Source organism: Antechinus flavipes, chromosome 2, assembly GCF_016432865.1.
Source record: "Antechinus flavipes isolate AdamAnt ecotype Samford, QLD, Australia chromosome 2, AdamAnt_v2, whole genome shotgun sequence".
Lineage (NCBI taxonomy): Eukaryota > Metazoa > Chordata > Mammalia > Dasyuromorphia > Dasyuridae > Antechinus > Antechinus flavipes.
The window spans coordinates 92,452,487-92,470,466 of record NC_067399.1 but is presented as its reverse complement, the minus strand read 5'-3'; the positions used below and the strand labels follow the sequence as shown (position 1 = coordinate 92,470,466).

General features: G+C 36.4%; 1 protein-coding gene across 1 annotated transcript in view; it reads right to left on the bottom strand.

Moving 5' to 3' along the window:
• Nucleotides 1-14,210: 14,210 nt before the first annotated feature.
• Nucleotides 14,211-17,980, bottom strand: part of CRIPT (CXXC repeat containing interactor of PDZ3 domain) — a 72,120-nt gene continuing 68,350 nt past the window's right edge. Inside the window, exon 6 of the mRNA XM_051975212.1 lies at nt 14,211-14,405. The gene's annotated coding sequence lies outside the window, so the exon portion shown is untranslated. The remainder of the gene's footprint in view (nt 14,406-17,980) is intronic.

Sequence of the window (17,980 nt, the reverse complement as noted above, 5' to 3'; positions counted from 1 at the left end):
TACTGTAGGTTTGACATCTACATTACAGGTAGCACATAGTCCCATTAAAGGTGACTATGTTTTGCCTCATTAATTTCTAAAGCTTTCCCATGCATGTAGTGGTCTTTTCTTATCTTTTTTCCACTTCTGCATGAGCTGTGTTTTAAATGATAGAAAGCACCCTGAAGTTCTTTGCAGAAAATCCTTTGTAAATGCAAAATATTCTTTTGAGTACAATTTCTTCAGCTGACCAATTTTTGTCATGACATTGCTATCTTATTTGATTGATATAACACCTGGAAAATGAGAGTACAAACTTTTGGTAGACCACTGGAGCTATGAACTGAGAATATCCCTTCAGAATCTGGACATCAGAAATTAGTGAGAGAAATTGTGTCCCAGTTGGGATAGTTAATTCCTTGTTAGCTTCCATTTTGTTCCTTAAGAAAACCATGTTCTATGGCTCTCATGTGAAGTTGACTGTCTTTTGCCAAGTAACTCTTTGAGGCTCAGTGGTTGCAATTTCCAAAGGAAGTTCTGCTTTTGTTAACCTTGTTCAATCAAGCTGGAAAATTTCTTAAAATGGAATGAGTTGCTCTCTTCCTATGAAGAGAGAACAAATCTGTTTTTTAGCTGACCTGTATGTTAGGCATTGAAACTTAAGTCTTAAGGGTTCATGTTTTTAATATAGTCATTTGTTTTGAAGACAAAGGATGCTAGAACCCTATAAAAAAGGAAGTAAAACTATGATTCATGTTATCATTTATAATAAATAAACTAGTAAAGGTAACCAATCAGTTTCATCCATAAGGATTATATAGCTTGAAAATGTATACTGTATCCTTCAGTATATTCTGTCCTGCCAAAAGAAAATACATGGCAATTGCTTCTCTAAAATTGTTCCCTTTTCCTTCTTGGCTACTTGGAGTCAATGATCAAATTCAAGGTCTGTCATGAGGCTGTGATGCACACAGGTATTCCTAAAAATTGCAGAAATATGAATTACAGAAATATGAAGTAAAAGGTTGAGTCAAAGCTTAGGTGAAGTTGATGAAGGCACCTCTTTAACTCTAGGTCATGTGATAGTTTTGGAATATTTCCAGTTTTCTTTAAAAGCAATTGTATTAAATAATTGATTTTCCCCTTTTTATTTTATTGAAACTTTCAGCAGCAACAGGAAGCTTCTTACAAGAATATTGAGATTCTATGGTTATTACTCAAGTGAGGCAAATGATTCTCAAATTAATTACTGAACATGGGACTTATCTAATTTAGGGAAAAAATTTTAAGTATAGATAGTCTCCTAGTCCCTTCTTCAATAATTGGCTCTTCTATTTTCTTTCTCCATGTTAATTATTTTCTATGAAGGCTTTGTGCAGCACTCGGTTAATTTAAATCTGGTGCCATAGTAGAAAATTGCTATCTCTATCCCACTGCAGCATTCAGTACATCCTGCATTTATTTCCTTTGGGCCATGCTTGTGGACACTGTATTATTTCCATAGAAGCTTCTTTGAGTCCCTGGGGAGTCTGATGCCTGTAGTTATTCTTTAAACTAGTGATTCTCAAAGCACAAGCCAATTCTGTCTGTGAATAGGTTGGGCAAGTATGCCCCACATTTCATATAGCAATAGCAGGAGCACTTGTCAGTAGATACTCAGTGAGAGGGAAGAAACTGTCCTCTCCATGACTGATACAACAGTACATAGAATGCTCAACAAGAACCAGCAGAGAAAAGGAATAAGGCCACATTTCCAAGTTCAAAGTAGTTGTGGAAGGAGTGCCTCCTAGCAGAGTGGGATGGGGCCAGCTGCTTCCCAGCCTGAAAGTGTGATTAAAAGCAGGCATGCATAAGGCAACATCAACATGTTTTCTGATGCTGGTAATCTTGGGCTGATCATTTTGATTTTTTGGAGTCAGAGCAAGAAGTTAGCATCAATGAGGGTGCTTCTTTCCAAAGCAAATTTACCATGGATAGCAGAACCAAGATGCTAAATTCATGAAAATGATGGATTTACATTAAAATATTTCCTTGTGTTCGATGTGATGATATCACTCCCTAAAGTTTCCTTCTGTGGGATTTGTACCTCAGAGAATGGGTAGGGTTTATGTAGAATAAGGGATAGCAAGTATTCTAGATTGGGACTGACGCAGGCTATTCCCCTGACAGTTGGGTAGCACAATGGATAAACATTGGACCTGGAGGCAGAAAAATCTGAGTTCAAATGTGATTTCAGATATTTTCTCATTATGTGAACTAGGACAATCATTTAACTTCTTGTTTGCCTCAGATTCCTCATCTGTAAAATGGGGATAACAACAGTAACTACCTCCTAGCGTAGTGAGATAAAAGATAATATTATTTAAGTGCTTAGCACAGTGTCTGGCACAAAATAGGTGCTATATATGTATATGCCCTCTCCCTGCCCATTTAGGTTTGATATTAGAACAAAATGATATACTCATAGGTCTTTTAAATAGTTACAAAAAGAGTTCTGATAAAGGCTTCATTCTAAAATATATAGAAAATTGATTCAAATTTATAAGAATTCAAGCCACTTTCCAACTGATAAATGGTCAAAGAATATGAACAAATAGTTTTCAGATGAAGAAATTGAAATTATTTTTAGTCAAATGAAAAGGTGCTTTAAATCACTATTGATCAGAGAAATACAAATCAAGACTACTCTGAGATATCACTACACACCTCTCAGATCAGCTATGATGACAGGAAAAGATAATGACGAATGTTGGAGAGGATGCAGGAAAACTGGTGGAGTTGTGAACTGGATCCAATCATTCTGGAGAACAATTTGGAACTATGCTCAAAAAGTTATCAAACTGTGCATACCTTTGATCTAGCAGTGTTTCCATTGGGCTTATATCCCAGAGAGATCTTAAAGAAGAGAAAGGGACCCACATGTGCAAAAATGTTTGTGGCAGGTCTCTTTGTAGTGGCAAGAAACTGGAAAGTGAGTGGATGCCCATCAGTTGGGGAATGGATTAATAAGTTATGGTATAAAAATGTTATGGAATATTATTGTTCTGTAAGAAACAACCAGCAGGATGATTTCAGAAAGGCCTGGAGAGACTTACATGAACTGATGCTGAGTGAAATGAGCAGGACCAGGTGATCATTGTATATGGCAACAATAAGATTATACGATGATCAATTCTGATGGATGTGTCTCTTTTCAACAATGAGATGATTCAGATCAGTTCCAATGGTCTTCTGATGAAAAGAGCCATCTGCACCCAGAGAGGACTGTAGGAACTGAGGGTGAATCACAACATAGCATTTTCATTCTTTTTGTTGTTGTTTGCTAGCATTTTGTTTTCTTTCTCAATTTTTTTCCTTGTTGATTGGATTTTTCTCATGCAGCAATACATATATTGGATTTAACATATATTTTTAACATGTTGAACATATATTGGATTTCTTGCCATCTAGGGGAAGAGAGAGGAAAGAAGAGGAAAATTTGGAACACAAGATTTTGCAAGGGTCAATATTGAAAAATTATCCATGCATATGTTTTTAAAAATAAAAAGCTTTAATTAAAAAAAGAGAAAAAAAGAAATAGTAACAAAAAGAAATTTACTTAGTCATAGCAGAAAGAGGATATTCAACAAAGACAGACATTGAGGACTCTATTCTCCAGTCAAGCCTCAAAAAATGAACTTGGAGCACATTATGGCTGTTTTGTGATGAGGTGAGGTAGAAATAATGTCAAGAGTGTGATCCTTGGGGCAGTTAGGTGGCGCAGCAGATAGAGGATGCCCTGAAGTCAGGAAGACCTGAGTTCAAATGTGGTCTCAAACACTTAACACTTCCTAGCTGTGTGACCCTGACTAAGTAATTTAACCTCAACTGCCTCAGCAAAAAAGAAAAATGTGATCTTTGATTGTTTCAAGACCTTTTAAGGAAAGATTATCCTACTTTGCAGGAAGAGTAGAAATATTTCTCCTATTACAGTAGAATCCTTAGGGAACTCCTTATGTTCTGATCTATTCAGATTACAATTGGAATTAGCCTATGCTAATTCCCTAGGATCTACTGACTCCATGTGTGCCTTGTCCTGCTTTTGGAACAGTATTAAGAAGGCAGTGTATGACATAGCTATAACAAAGACTATTAGGGCCACTTATTTCATCTATTCTTGCGTGCCTTTGTATGGGACGGTTGGGTGCAAGACTCCCTTCCCAATGAACTAATCAGAGACATCATCAGGTATAAAGAAAAAGCATTTATTTAATCCCTGCAGGAAGAGGCCCGGACACACACCTGGGAGCCATCCCAACTCCACCATGTGCTCCTGGAACCTGGATAGCTTCCCGCTTGTCCAGGGTTTAAAAGCAAAAGACTTGAGCTTTCTTATTGGATAGACTAAAAGGACGAAACCATCTTTGACCAATGGTCACCAATGTTGGTTGCCTCCCACAGGTCACATCACTTCTTGCAACTTCCTGTATGTCAGGTCCAAAGTTTATCCCTCTAGATGACCTCCCCAAGGTCCTAGTTCTGGGAACAGGGATCATGTAACTCAATGCTGAGAAATACTTCATCCAATTAGTCCCATTCACCTCCATTAAAAAAAAAAAAAACACAACCAACAGAACTAATAGAAGAACAACAGTGTTCTTTTGAGGAAATAGGATTCTGGTAAGGTGATATGATATCTGAATTTCCTTAAATGGCTTAAAATTATCATTCAATGCCAGAAATAAAAACATTAGTATGATTATAAATAATCATTCTACACAAAGGTTGTGGGCTCTATCCAACCCTCATACACTTTGGAAACTTGAAAACCATATACTCCTTCCTATGTCTACCATTTCCCCAGAAGTTCACCAAATATTTTTGCATCATCCAAGAACATCTGCAGAACTATTTGTATCAGGAATGTGGACTTAACAGTAAAGTCTTTTATATAGCAACACTTCCTCTGGACTGTTAGAGGTGGATCTCCAATCAACAATCAGTAGGAAAAAATGTTAGTAAATGCCTACTAGGCTTAGTGCCAGTGTACTAAATGCTATGCATTCACTTTAAGTCAAAAGAGGATTATATGAATTTTTCTATTTAACTTTCACTTAATTATTGCAGAATAGCACTTTTTTTTTTCAATTGACATTTCTGGGATGAGTTGTGGGAATCTCCTCACATAACACCTAGGAATCTTTCTCACACATGGGCATGTAGAGAACTAAGGTTTGAGACACTTTGTGGTTAGCACCCACTTATAACCATAGCTCACAAGCCCCAACCAATGTGTTTCTTTTATTAAACGAACAAAGAAGACATCAGTTCAAAGCAAAAGATTTTTAATCAAACAGCAAAGCAAAATAAGTGACAAGAAATATTGTCTCATGCACAAAGGGGTACCATAAATTACCCTAGCACCAGTGAGGGAGAGAACACGCATAAGGAAAACAAATGACCCAGATCACACAAGGAGAAGCAAACATACAGGGAACACATGTGGCCAAGGATATTCATGCCTCTACTATAGAGCCACCAATATTCTTTGGTGAATTCATCATATTACCCTCTGTTATTTTTTGTTGCCATCTTTTGGAATTCTGAAATCATACTTCTTGACTGAGCAGCTTCTGCTCTCTGCTACCATCTGCTGCTGGTCTTTTGTTGTGATGTTGCTTCTTTTCTACAGTGTAAGGGCTCTGCCAGCTCTGTAGTTTATTATTCTGTAGACCAAGGTTCTATTCCCTCCATGACTCCTGCAAGGTCTCTAGGTTCACATAGACTAGGTTCAATCTTGGAAGCTACCCAAAGGTTATCTCTCTTTCTTTAGATCCTCGTCCAACCTGGAGTTCATTTAAAATACTCATAGGTTTCTTTAAATGAAGGGAAAAAGTAGGTCTTTGTCTCTTATAAAAACACTCAGAGTACCACATGCAATAGGAGAATAGAACAGCCTTTATTTTACCTCACATAAAATGCAGAAAATGCAAATAACTCACAGGAACCATAAATAGACATAGAAAACACATAAAGCACTGAAATTGCCTATTAACTCCCACAAGAAGGGAATTAATCTTGAAGGTACCATCATGGAAATCCTTTTATATTCTAGTGAGTACTTCTTCCCTCTAAAATTTTATATAACTGCCCCCAAGGCTTTTGGTACCATCTGTAATTTACATTGCCCCAGAACATAGAAATATCTGTGGGGGATACTGAACAAACCATGCCTCTTTCAATTGGACTTAAATTGTCTTAATATCTCATTGACTTTGCTCTCCAAGGAAGACATGGTACAAGAACTAACTGAATAGTCTACTGTCTTAGGGAACACATTACTCAGAAATCTCCTTCTCTTTCTGTGAAATAGGATCTTTTAAGCTTTTTATTTGAGCAGTTTTTGAAGCTGGAGTTACCCAAAGGCAACTCCCAAACCTGGTGCTACTCAAAAAAAATCTATGTTCTCCGGCTAAAATGCTAGGTTCTGAGATCACATTTCTTAGGGATTCAGAATCTCCCTTCTCCGATACAAAAGTTATAGCTAAAGAACATTATTCATAATACTCTCTAAATCTACCTACAAATACATATCTCCCTCTTTCATGTGCTTCTACTACAGGTTGCCATCAACTGTTCCTGGGATAAGAAAATTGCAAATGGGCACAAGTTTACCCCCTTCACCATCCACTCAGTTCAGGTGGATTAGTGTGAATGCTAGATTATTTTTTCAAAGTCTGTCAGAGATAATCTGTCAGTGTATTTTTTGTTTGTTTGGTTTTTTCATTTTTCCCAATTGTAGAAAGGATCAAACTCTTTAAAAAGTCTGTTCTGAGTTTCATTCAACAACTTATCTTGAGTTCCCTATGCCTTACTAGCTAGGTGCTAAAAGAGAATATCTATTCATGGAAAATTGTCCTTTGGCTATTCCTAAACAAAGATTTATGCCCTATAATTTTGTCAAAATTGTTGATTGAGGGAATTCAGGAAAATTGCAAAGGGAGTGTCCTTAAGCAACTCCTTTTACAATTTATCCAGCTATACCTACCCTTAGATTTTTAAGTCTGTGGTTTAAATTGTTTTTCTCCCACTTCCTCTTGAAGTCTCTCAGTCAAATTCTTATTTGTCTTAGAGTGACAAATTCCTTTCAATTCCTTATTATTCCTATGATGCCATTTGTGGTGGGTGGAAAAGACTGAAAGGGGTGTGGTGACTTTTGTCCTCATCAACTAAATCCTTGCACTCCCCATATTCTCTTCTTCCTTTACAGAGATAAAGTTTAATTGCTTAAGTTTGTGTGATGTAAAAGCTTTCTTTATTCTTATTGCATCTGCTATACACCAACTGGGAGAAGGAAGTTGTGTTTTTTTGTTTTGTGTTGTTTTGTTTTATAGTTTAGTTGTTTTTAAAGATGTTAATGACTGCCCTAGGGAGGAGAGGCAGAGAATTATGAGATCGGTGTGTGTGTGTGTGTGTGTGTGTGTGTGTGTGTGTGTGTGTGTGTGTGTGTGACAGAGAGACAGAGATAGGGACACAGAGACAGAGACAGAGACAGAAAGAAAAAGATACAGAGAGAAAAAGAGAGAGAATGTGTTAAGGAAAGCCAAGACCAATTAAGATAAAAGAGAAGACAAGTTAACTGCAACTAGCTTTAACATAGCAAAGAAAACTTGGGTAGCTAAGAGAATTTTAGAAGAAAAATTAATGAAAAAACCAAATGGTTGGAGTATCCTTCCCAGTACCACCCACCAATGTTACATATAAATAGATGATTAGTAGTTACATAAAATATTGGCATATTTGGCACATATCTATCTCACCCAGAAAACATTTTTGATGTAGATCTCACCGGAATAATATATAAAGCAGGTCATTTTAATTTGGAATATTACTATAAACATAATTTTATACACTACATATTTGAACACAAGAAATAAAAGGGACTTTCCTTAACCTCTTGGTTCCTAACTACTTCCTATCTACTAGTTCCTTTTCACCTACCTACAAATACACACATCTCCCTCATTTCTTGAAAAAGCTAGCTATACTCATTGTTTCCACATCCTTTTCTCTCATTGCTTATAAACCTTTTGTAATCAAGCTTCCAACCTTACTCAATTGAAATAAATGCTCTCTCCAAAATTATTAACTATGTCTTTAATTGCCAAGTTAATAGTCTTCTCAGTTTTCCTTTCTTTACTTCTCTGCAGCCTTGGACTTTGCTATATTTCCTAACTTTCCTCCCAGATATTTACTTGTCTTTGAGCACTTGAGATTCTGCTCTCTTGATTTTCCATCAATCTGACTCCTCCTATGTAGAAAAACTACATACAACATAACTGTGTGGAGAAAACATTTAATGGCTGGAGGGAACAGAGAAGACCTCATGCAGAAGTTGACATTTGAACTGAAACTTGAAGGAAACCAGAGATTCTGAGATCAAAAAAAAAAAAAAAAAAAAAATGAGGAGGAAGTTCCTTTGGAACAAGGGAGCAACCAATGCAAAAGCCCAGAGATAAAAGGAAAGAAACAAGTATTTATTAAGTACATACTGTGTGCCAGGCACTGAGATATACACTAAGTATAAAAATACAGTCAATGCTGCTATGAGGATTATTTTCAAAATATGAATGTTTCAGCATAATTGATATTATGAAAAAACAACTTGAACATAACTTAAATTTCACATTTGCTTATGTGCAATTTTTTTTTTTCACAGCAGTTAGCTTCTGCACAAAAAACAGGACAAAAACCTGAAAACCCGAATTTCTTTTGATACCTACGTCTACACACAAGTTTTAAATCTTCTGCAATGTAAAGTGTCATATTTGTGGCATATCTTCTGTGGATAGAAGAAAGCCAGTCTGAACCCTCATACAACAGTTTCACTCTTTCCCACATAAAATTTCTGCATTATTTTAGCTCTGACCCCACATTCCAGAGATCTGAAAATGAAAGGAATTTTTTTTGATTTAAGTAGTAAGATAAACTGAAAATATGGTTCAAGAAGAGTTTGAATAAATGTACTCATTTATGATTCAGTCTTAATAACTTATTAAAGGTAGCTGTGGGTATTCAGGATACATCTCTAACCTAAGAAGGCTGATACTATGCTACACAACCACACCCTGCCAAAAAAACATTTCTTGGTTCTGTTGAGGTCTAGCTTTGGGGTACCTAAATGAAATTAGGGTTAAGGTCTAGTGGCAGGTTTGGGGTACAGATTCGGCGCAAAGGGGTCTAATAGCGGCGCGAGTTCCCAATAAAAGCATTTATTGGCCCAGAGACCTAGATTGATAAAAGAGGTTTATTATTAGATAAGCAAACTTAAAGTATAGGCGAAGGTGGAGATAAAGAGGGCACTGGACAGAGGGTCCAGTGGACAGAGGGTCTTCACATGGTAGCCATGTTTGGAATCTCTGCAAAGAGGGGTTCCCAGCGTGGCCTTTTTATAATAGGAGACTTAGCTCGAGGGGCTTTCGGGTGTAGCCCCAAAGTTGGCTCAGATCCGGGTAGGGCTGGAAACAGGTCAGATCTTCTATTGGACTTCAAAGGGACCAGGATTTGTGAGTTAAAGGGCAATTTACATTATTAACTAGAAGAGGGTGGGAATCTAGAAAGGAATCTTTCCCGCATCAGTTTAACTGTCAAAATAAAAGACCAGATGGACTATGTGTGTTGTCAAATGGATTATACTTTGGAAAACAGATATTGGCTCCATCACACTAAATCTTATTGTTTTCTTAAGAATGTTGTTGACAATCATTAATTAATAATTGTAGATTATACTAATTATTATTATTAACTACAGACATGTTATGGGAAATAGGTATTACACAAGACTGAATCAGGACTCTTGGATTGCATTTATATTTGTACTTCTCTTTAGGAATTAATCATATTTAGATATCTATATCTATTTAGACATAGTTAAAACAAAACAGAATCCTATATGGATTCCTATATTACATATATAGACTGTCTAAACAGTCACAGATTGTATTAGATAAAATTGTCTCATAGTTTACTCCATTAATTAATTTCTACCCAATAGGAGTGTTTGCAACCTTGGGATTAGAATTGATCTTTTAATAGAGCAATATGATTTTTGCCTTCCTGAAACTTATGTTTCAAATATATGTGAAATAATACACATTTTAGAATTACAACATAAAGCTTTCCATACTGTCTTGCTTGACATTTTTATCGGTGGTTTGGATGAGGCTATTGCTGTTATCCTAGTTATAGATGATACAGAGATGGAGGGATATTATTATGTAAAAACAATAGAATTAAGATCCGAAAAGAGTTCCACATGCTAGAATAATAATGGGTTGAATCTAATAGGATGAAATGTGTTTGAAATTGTATCTTATTATGGTCCCCATGATGACCTCGCCAGATAGTATAGTAAGTATGTAAATAGCCAGTTCAAGGTAACAATAAGAAAATGGAAAATAAGAGCATAAGGGGGAACATAGAAGCCACTCGTTGAAACTCCTTCCTAAATTAATTAAGGCCACATCCAGAGATTATGTGCTAAATTAAGAGAAGTCACCCAGGCCCCATTAAAAGGCCCTCTGCCTGAAAACTGCAGTTAGCTGCCAGACATGCACAGTAAAACGAGAAAACATAGTATGAGTAAGGCAACTCAAAAGTGGTATTGATAGCTTTCAGATGACATTGATAAGCTAATGAACTAACCCTAAGGTGGTATGAATAAGGCTTAGTCTCACAAACCCCTTGAATCACATAACCCTTTACTGTTAAATTCACATTTCCTGATGGAAATAGTTCAGCATTAAAAGCGTGAGTTGCCTTAGACACACATGCTCTAGCCAAATGAGTTCCTATTTGCATGAAATTCATGTTCTTGTTTTGTATGAACAAGTTCTGTATGAAATTGCTTGTTCTGTAACAGTGCCTTGGATATGAGTCTCTTCCCTTTGGCTGAGTATAAGCTCTTTGATGGCAAGAATTGTCCTATTTATATCCATATATTTGTAGTGCCTGACACAATGCCTAGTATGCAGGAGATCTTAGTAAATTAAATTGAACTGAATTTCCCATTCACATGTGTTCCATAAGTATACTATTCCTGGCATATTCCCTGTTTTTATGTATTCTCTATTTTTACATACTTCAAAGTATGTAGTGGGATGGCAGCTTATGACAGTACATACCCTTGGTTGAATGGGAAATTTTTTTTATTACTTAATTTGCTATGCTATATGTTTTGCTTTGAATTAGCATATCTTTTCTGATTGCTTTAATAAAAGTTAACACATTGGTGGAGGACTCTGAGCTCCATTTCTTAATTAGTGCTTCAGATATGAGGTGGGGTTTACAAGTAAGTGGAGTCTTGTGTACTATATCTGATGCATGTGAAATTAATAGAAAATCATTGAGTGAGTGACCAATCTTTATGGGATAAGATGTTGACTTTAGATACTGCTTTGAGTCCTTGACACTGAAAAACAAGACTTAACCCCCACCCCCCTCCCCAAGATGTAAGCATAGATTAATGCTTAGCACAAACTAATCATTTATTCATGATGAAGAGAGAAATAGTAACATATGTGGTAAGCAGCCTCTTTTCATTAAGGGAAAATCAGTTCCCTGGTCATCAGATGTAGCAATAAGAACTGTGCAATTCAAATCTCTGAAGGTCTAATGATCTTCTTAATCAGCAAAACAAAGCTGGTCTAAAAGGTCTGGAGACTCTCATCACCAGAGTTTCACAATAAATGTCTCCCTCAATTGAATTTGATGAAACGATAGTCAAAGAGCTAGGTCATTAGCTGACCATTTCTCTGAAGAATATTTAAAGATTTCACTTCTCAAAGGGCAACATGACCAATGAGGAAAATTTGTGAGAAATAAGTTATCATCTGATCTCAGAATCCCAGAATTGAAAGACACTCAGGGATCATTTACTTGAAACTTACATGATCAAGAATCCTTCTATAGTGTATTCATCCAACACTTGATTGAAGGCCTCAAGGGAAGAGGAATCTATGTCCCTCTAGTAAAGCTCATTTTTTTAGGAAGATTTCCTTAAATCAAGCCACAATCTGCTTATTTGCAAATTATCTTTATTAATCTTAGTTCTTTCTTCTGAAATTAAGTAGAGTAAGTTTGACTCTCCAACAAAGAGTCCTTCAAATAAGACTAAGTTGACCAGAGCAGAAAGCCATTCTCTCTTCTCCAGGCTAATAGCTTCAATTCCTTAAACTAAATTCCATATGGCCTAAATAAACATGAAGCCCTTCATCATTCTTATTGCCTGCATTTTGGACCCTCTCCAGCTTGTTAAGGTCTTTCCTAAAATGTGGTGCCCTAGGCTAAACGCAATATTCTAGATACTATCTGACCAAAGTGAAGGAGCAGAACCATCATCTCTCTTATATTTAACACTATACTTTTAAATGTGGTTAATACTTAGTTGTTGGACTACCTTCCTAGCACTGCCATCATCCATCATAAGCATGACATCTATATCCTCATCCAAGTGATTGATAAAAACGTTAAACAATGCAAAGCCAAGGTCAGATCTCTGGGGTATCCCACAAGGAACTTTCTTCTAAGATAATGTCAACCCATTAATCATTACTGTTGGGATCTAGTTATATAACTAATCAATACGGCATCTACCCAACTATACTATTATCTTGCCCAAATCATTTCAACTCGTCCATAAAGATAATATGTGAGATTTTGTCAAATCCTTTCTTGAAACTAAGGTGAATTTCCCCCTGTTTCATTAGTTTAAATACTTTGTCAAAAAGAAAATGATGCTCCTTTTGTATGAGCCATTCTTGATGAAGCTATACTGGTTTTTAATGATTACCACTCTCTTTTCTAGATAATCAGACCCCATCTCTTGTGAATTTGGTCTATAATATAGAAGACTGTTTGGTTCAGTCCACTAAAATCTTAGTCTAGTGACCCTTCCTCACATGGAAACAATCCTGAGTTTTCACACCTATATTGCCAAAGTATAGGCACTGGCAGATTCTACCAAGATGGAAATGCTTTGACTAGGGACTCATTAATGTATGAGTGTTACCCAAAAACTAGTCTAGCCTGATCCCAAGAAAATTAGTCACAGGTCAACTAATTTGTTTGTTTGTTTTTTTGGCTTTAGGAACTAATGATGACTATTAGTAAACTTTAAAGGGTTTGTGGTTCACATAGTTCACATCTTCTTGTTATTATGGTATGCTACGTAGACCTTGCCTCTAAGAGTTATAGGAATAAAACTAGATGAATAAAATGAGAAGAAAGGCATTTGTCAAAGGTAAACTGCTCTGAAAATCTTATTTGAAATTCTATCTTCCACTAGAAACTTTTCCTGATATCCCTTAATGTTCTTTATTGATTATCTCTAATTTATCCAATATATATCTTTTTTTTTGTATATAGTTGCTTTAGTGTTGTTTCTCTCATTAGACAGCTTCTTGAAAACAAGAAATATTTTTTGCCTTTCTTTTTTACTCCCCAGCACTTAGCAACAGGGTATAGAAGGCATTTAATAAATGAACTGTGGGACTGCAAGATAGTATCCTAACATATAGCACCTGACAATGTGCTGCCATGGATTAAATCAATTTAAATCTACCTGTTGACAAGTCATTTCAATGTGCACTTTATATACAAGGGATTATTTACCTCATAGTACTCTTAAGTTCTGGCCCATGGAATGGGGAATATGAGAAAATTCTAGATTTTAAGTATGGAGTTTTGTCTTTTTCTTGCAACTCCTTGACAAGATATAAAGATCCTTTTGTCTCACTTCCTTCTGGCATTATCTAAAGCACATCTAAAGGGCTTGGCTTTTATAAAGGGGCTATGTTAGGATTAGCAGACTGGAGAAAGTTAGATATAAGAACCACACACAGACACATGTAGCAGTTTTCTCAAGAGAAGCTTGCACAAATCATGTGCCACTTCTACCACCACACGGCCCCAGGATGGAAGCAAATGGAAGTGGCAGTAAAGTAGAAAGGAGTTTCTGGACTAAGTCAAGGATCTGGTTTGAGTTGGGAGTAGCAAGAGCCAATGAATAATGAGGAACAGAGTGAAGAGGAGAAAAATCTACATCTTGCCTTTCTTTTACTATCAACTGCATACAGGTTAGGAGAAGAGACTTAGCCTTTGAGTAACCCCAACTTCTTTTCCAATTTTGGGGAACCTCAACATCAGGGTTGTGCTATAAGATTGGAGTGAGTATACTTATACATTATACAAGATAGAGTTTTACCACAAATTTATTTAATTTCCTACCATTAAGTTCTTGTCCCTTACTGGCACTGGAATGGAGAGGCATTCAGGGTAGTTGTTCTTCCTTTACACCTGAAGAGGACCAATGATATGATTTTGCAGTCAAGGTACACTGTTTTCAATTGTGGCTGATCATCCAGTATTAGTTTGGAAGGCTCTATCACCTGTTGGGCACAAATAATGTTTAAACACTTGGGATAGAGACAACCTAGATCTTACAATTCTCCATGCTACTCTGATTCTTCTTTGCTCATGGGGAACAATGCCATCTTTATGCAGGTTTTCCATGGACAGTTCTGTGCCATCATCTCCCATGTCTCACAATCAATACCAAAGTTCTTCACCTTAAAAGGGTCTTTATACCACTTCTCTAATCTTGCTGAATTTGTACCTTGTGCTGGTTCTCAGTAAAATACATAAGTTCGCATTCAAAATATGAAGGACTGGTTTGAAGGAAAAGAGTCTCATCAGACAGTCAATAAGAATCATTTTAACCATTTATGGGCTCATTTGTATAAGTCCTTGGTATTTTTCTCTCAGGTGGAATAAAACCTGTCCTGTATTTGATACCTTATTAGTTTGAGTATTTTCACAGGAGCTGAGACCTTTCCCTTTTTTTTGTGGAAATCTAAACACAAGCTACAGAAAAATTAAGCGTAAAATTGAAAAAATAGGAAAAATCATTAGACCCCATAAGTATGATCTAAATAACATCCCTTATGAATATCAAATAGAGGTGATGAATAGATGTGAGAGATTAGATCTGGTAGGTAAAGTGCTTGAAGAACTACAAAAGTTTGCAATAATGCACAGGGAAGCAGTACAAAAAGCATTCCAGTGAAAAAGAGCAAGAAAGCAAAATGACTATATTATAAGGCTTTGCATATAGTAGAAGAAAGAAAGTAACTGAACTGAAGGAATTCCAACTGAATGCAGAATGTCACATAATAGCAAGGAAAAATAAGAAGGTTTTTTAAAGTGTGTAATGTAAAGAAATAGAAAAAAACTTTGCAAGGGTCAATGTTGAAAAACTACTCATGCAAATGTTTTGTAAATAAAAAGCTATATAGAAATAGAAAAAATAGGAGAAAACAATAGAATGAGAAAGATAAGAAATCTCTTCAAGAAAATTAGAGGTAACAAAGGAATATTTCATGCAAAAATGGGCATGACAAAAAACAAAAGTGGTAGGGATTTAACAGAAGCAAAAAAGATTAAGAAGAGGTGGCAAAGATGACACAGCAGAACTATACAAGAAAGATCTTAACAATAAAGATAACCACCATAGTGTGGTTACTAATCTAGACTCAGACATCCTGGAGAATGAAGTCAAGTGGACATCATTAATAAAATGCAAGTAGAAATGATAGAATTCTAGCTGAGCTTTTTAAAATCCTAAAAGATGATGCTGTCAAGTGCTGCATTCATACTTTTTGATCCGGCAGTGCCACCACTAGGTCTGTATCCCAAAGAGATCTTAAAAAAGGGAAAAGGAGCCACATGTGCAAAAAAATTTGTAGAAACTTTTTTATAGTGGCAAGGAATTGGAAAATGGGGGGATGCTCATTAGTTGGGGAATGGCTATGGAACACTATTTCTCTATAAAAAATAATGAGCAGTCAGATTTCAGAAAAACCTGGAAAGACTTACATGAACTGATGCTGAGTGAAGTGAACAGAACCAGTAGAACATTGTACACAGTATCAGCAACATTGTGCAATGATCAACTGTGATAGACTTTCCTTTTCTCAGCAATACAGTGCTTCAAAACAATATATAGGTCTGTATAGTGCAAAGCTATAGTTTTGCACTGTTGTAAGAGTTGGACTATAAAAAAAAGCTGAATACTGCAGTCGATGCTTTTGAAGTATGATGCTGGAGAAGACTTTTGAGAGTGAACAGCAAAGAGATTAAATCAGACAATATTTAAAGAAATTAATTCAGACTATTTGATGGAAGGTCAGATATTGAAATTGAAGCTTAAATATTCTGGCCACAAAAATTGGGATTCATTGGAAAAGACCCCAATGTTGGGAAAAATTGAAGGCAAAAGGAAAAGGGCATGGCAGAGGATGAGATGGATAAATAATGTCATAGAAACAATAAACATGTGGGCAGACTTTGAGAGATAGTGAAGGATAGTGTCACAAAGAACTATTAGTTTTTGAATAACAAATGAGGTACAAAACATATTCTGATATTCTAAAGGAAAACCCTGGTTGGGAGCACAAATCAGGATTAGTTACTGAGAAGACTCCAGGATGGAACTGAATCTATGTGAGTTCTGAGCTTCTGTAATGTGCCATGGTTTATAAAGGAACAATAACAAAATGCACTGGGTGGAGGCAGAGAAAGAATAAATCAGAAATATATTTTTCAATCTAGAATGAAAGGTTCAGGACAACACCTGGGAAGAAAGCCAGGGGATAAAACATCCTAGGGATAGGAGGTCAGATGGATGAAATAGTTGAGCGTTGGGAGCTTTTTAATAGCAGAAGCCTATCTCCTTCCCCCCAACTTCTGCATAGTTCCTCTCAGGAAGCCTATGACTCACAGATTGCTGGTGCAGGATACAGAGGTATTTTCTTCCTTACCAATGACTTACCTGAAGTTAATCTGCCTTTGCAACTTGAAACCTGGCTAAAATGAAGGTTCTTCTATTCATAGCTTCTACAGTATATTCATTTTAGACAACCTTCTTTTGTGTATAGGCTCTAGAGATGATTTGTTTTTGATGATGGAAAGCCTGATCAGTTCTCAAATTAGGTGGCCTGACAATCTCCAGTCTGATCCAAAAGTCAGATGCTCACTTGAAGCATAATCTCTACTCCTGGATTTACAATATTCTGAAGTGAGTTCTGGGATTCTGCTATCTTTGGGTGTTCACACTCCAAGAATATGAAGTCACAGCCAGAAGGACAGATTCATCAGTGTGTCATGTGTCAAAGCCGTACGATGGAACAGCCATTCTCTGGAGAAGAGACTTGCCTCAGCATTCCTACAACAGTAAGTTGCTATTACTTATCATGCAAATGACAGATGAGCTGATAGTTTTCATAAATTTATACAGAGCCATTTCTGGCCCTGTAAAAAAGGGCCAGAAAGAAAGAAAGAAAGAAAGAAAAAAAGAAAGAAAGAAAGAAAGAAAGAAAACAGAAAAAAGTATTTATTATGGCAGAAACTGAACTGAATTATGGAAATACAATCATAAATAGCAAGACAGTTCCTGTCCTCAAGAAGCTTACATTTTAATGGGGAAGACAAAACAAACAAGGAAGTGGTAGTCAGATGGGATGTCATAGGGATGGCAAGTGAAGCTGTAAGGCAATTGACACATACTTTATTGGTATGATAGTAGATTTGGTTACATTTCCTAGAATCAGAGGAGGAAAATAGCAGTCACAGCAGCAAAGATAAGCTGGATTGGGCTACTTATTGTAAACACTCAACAATCAGAAATACCCAGGGTAGTAGTACTAGTAGACAGAGGGATAGGCTGAGTGCAGGGAAAAATCCAGAAGGATGCCCCGAGAGTAGCAGGAGCAGTGTGGTGGGCCTGGCTTTAGGCTAATTATGAGGAAAGTCACTAATCTGAAGGGAGAGGTGGAGAAGGTCCAGATTAGAAGGTAGAGGCTATAGCATAGAATCATATATTAGCTTTCCAAACAAACACTGGAGTCATTTTGTTCTAAGTTAATGGGCAGTCTTGATAAACAAGAGGATCGGTGAATGGTGATGG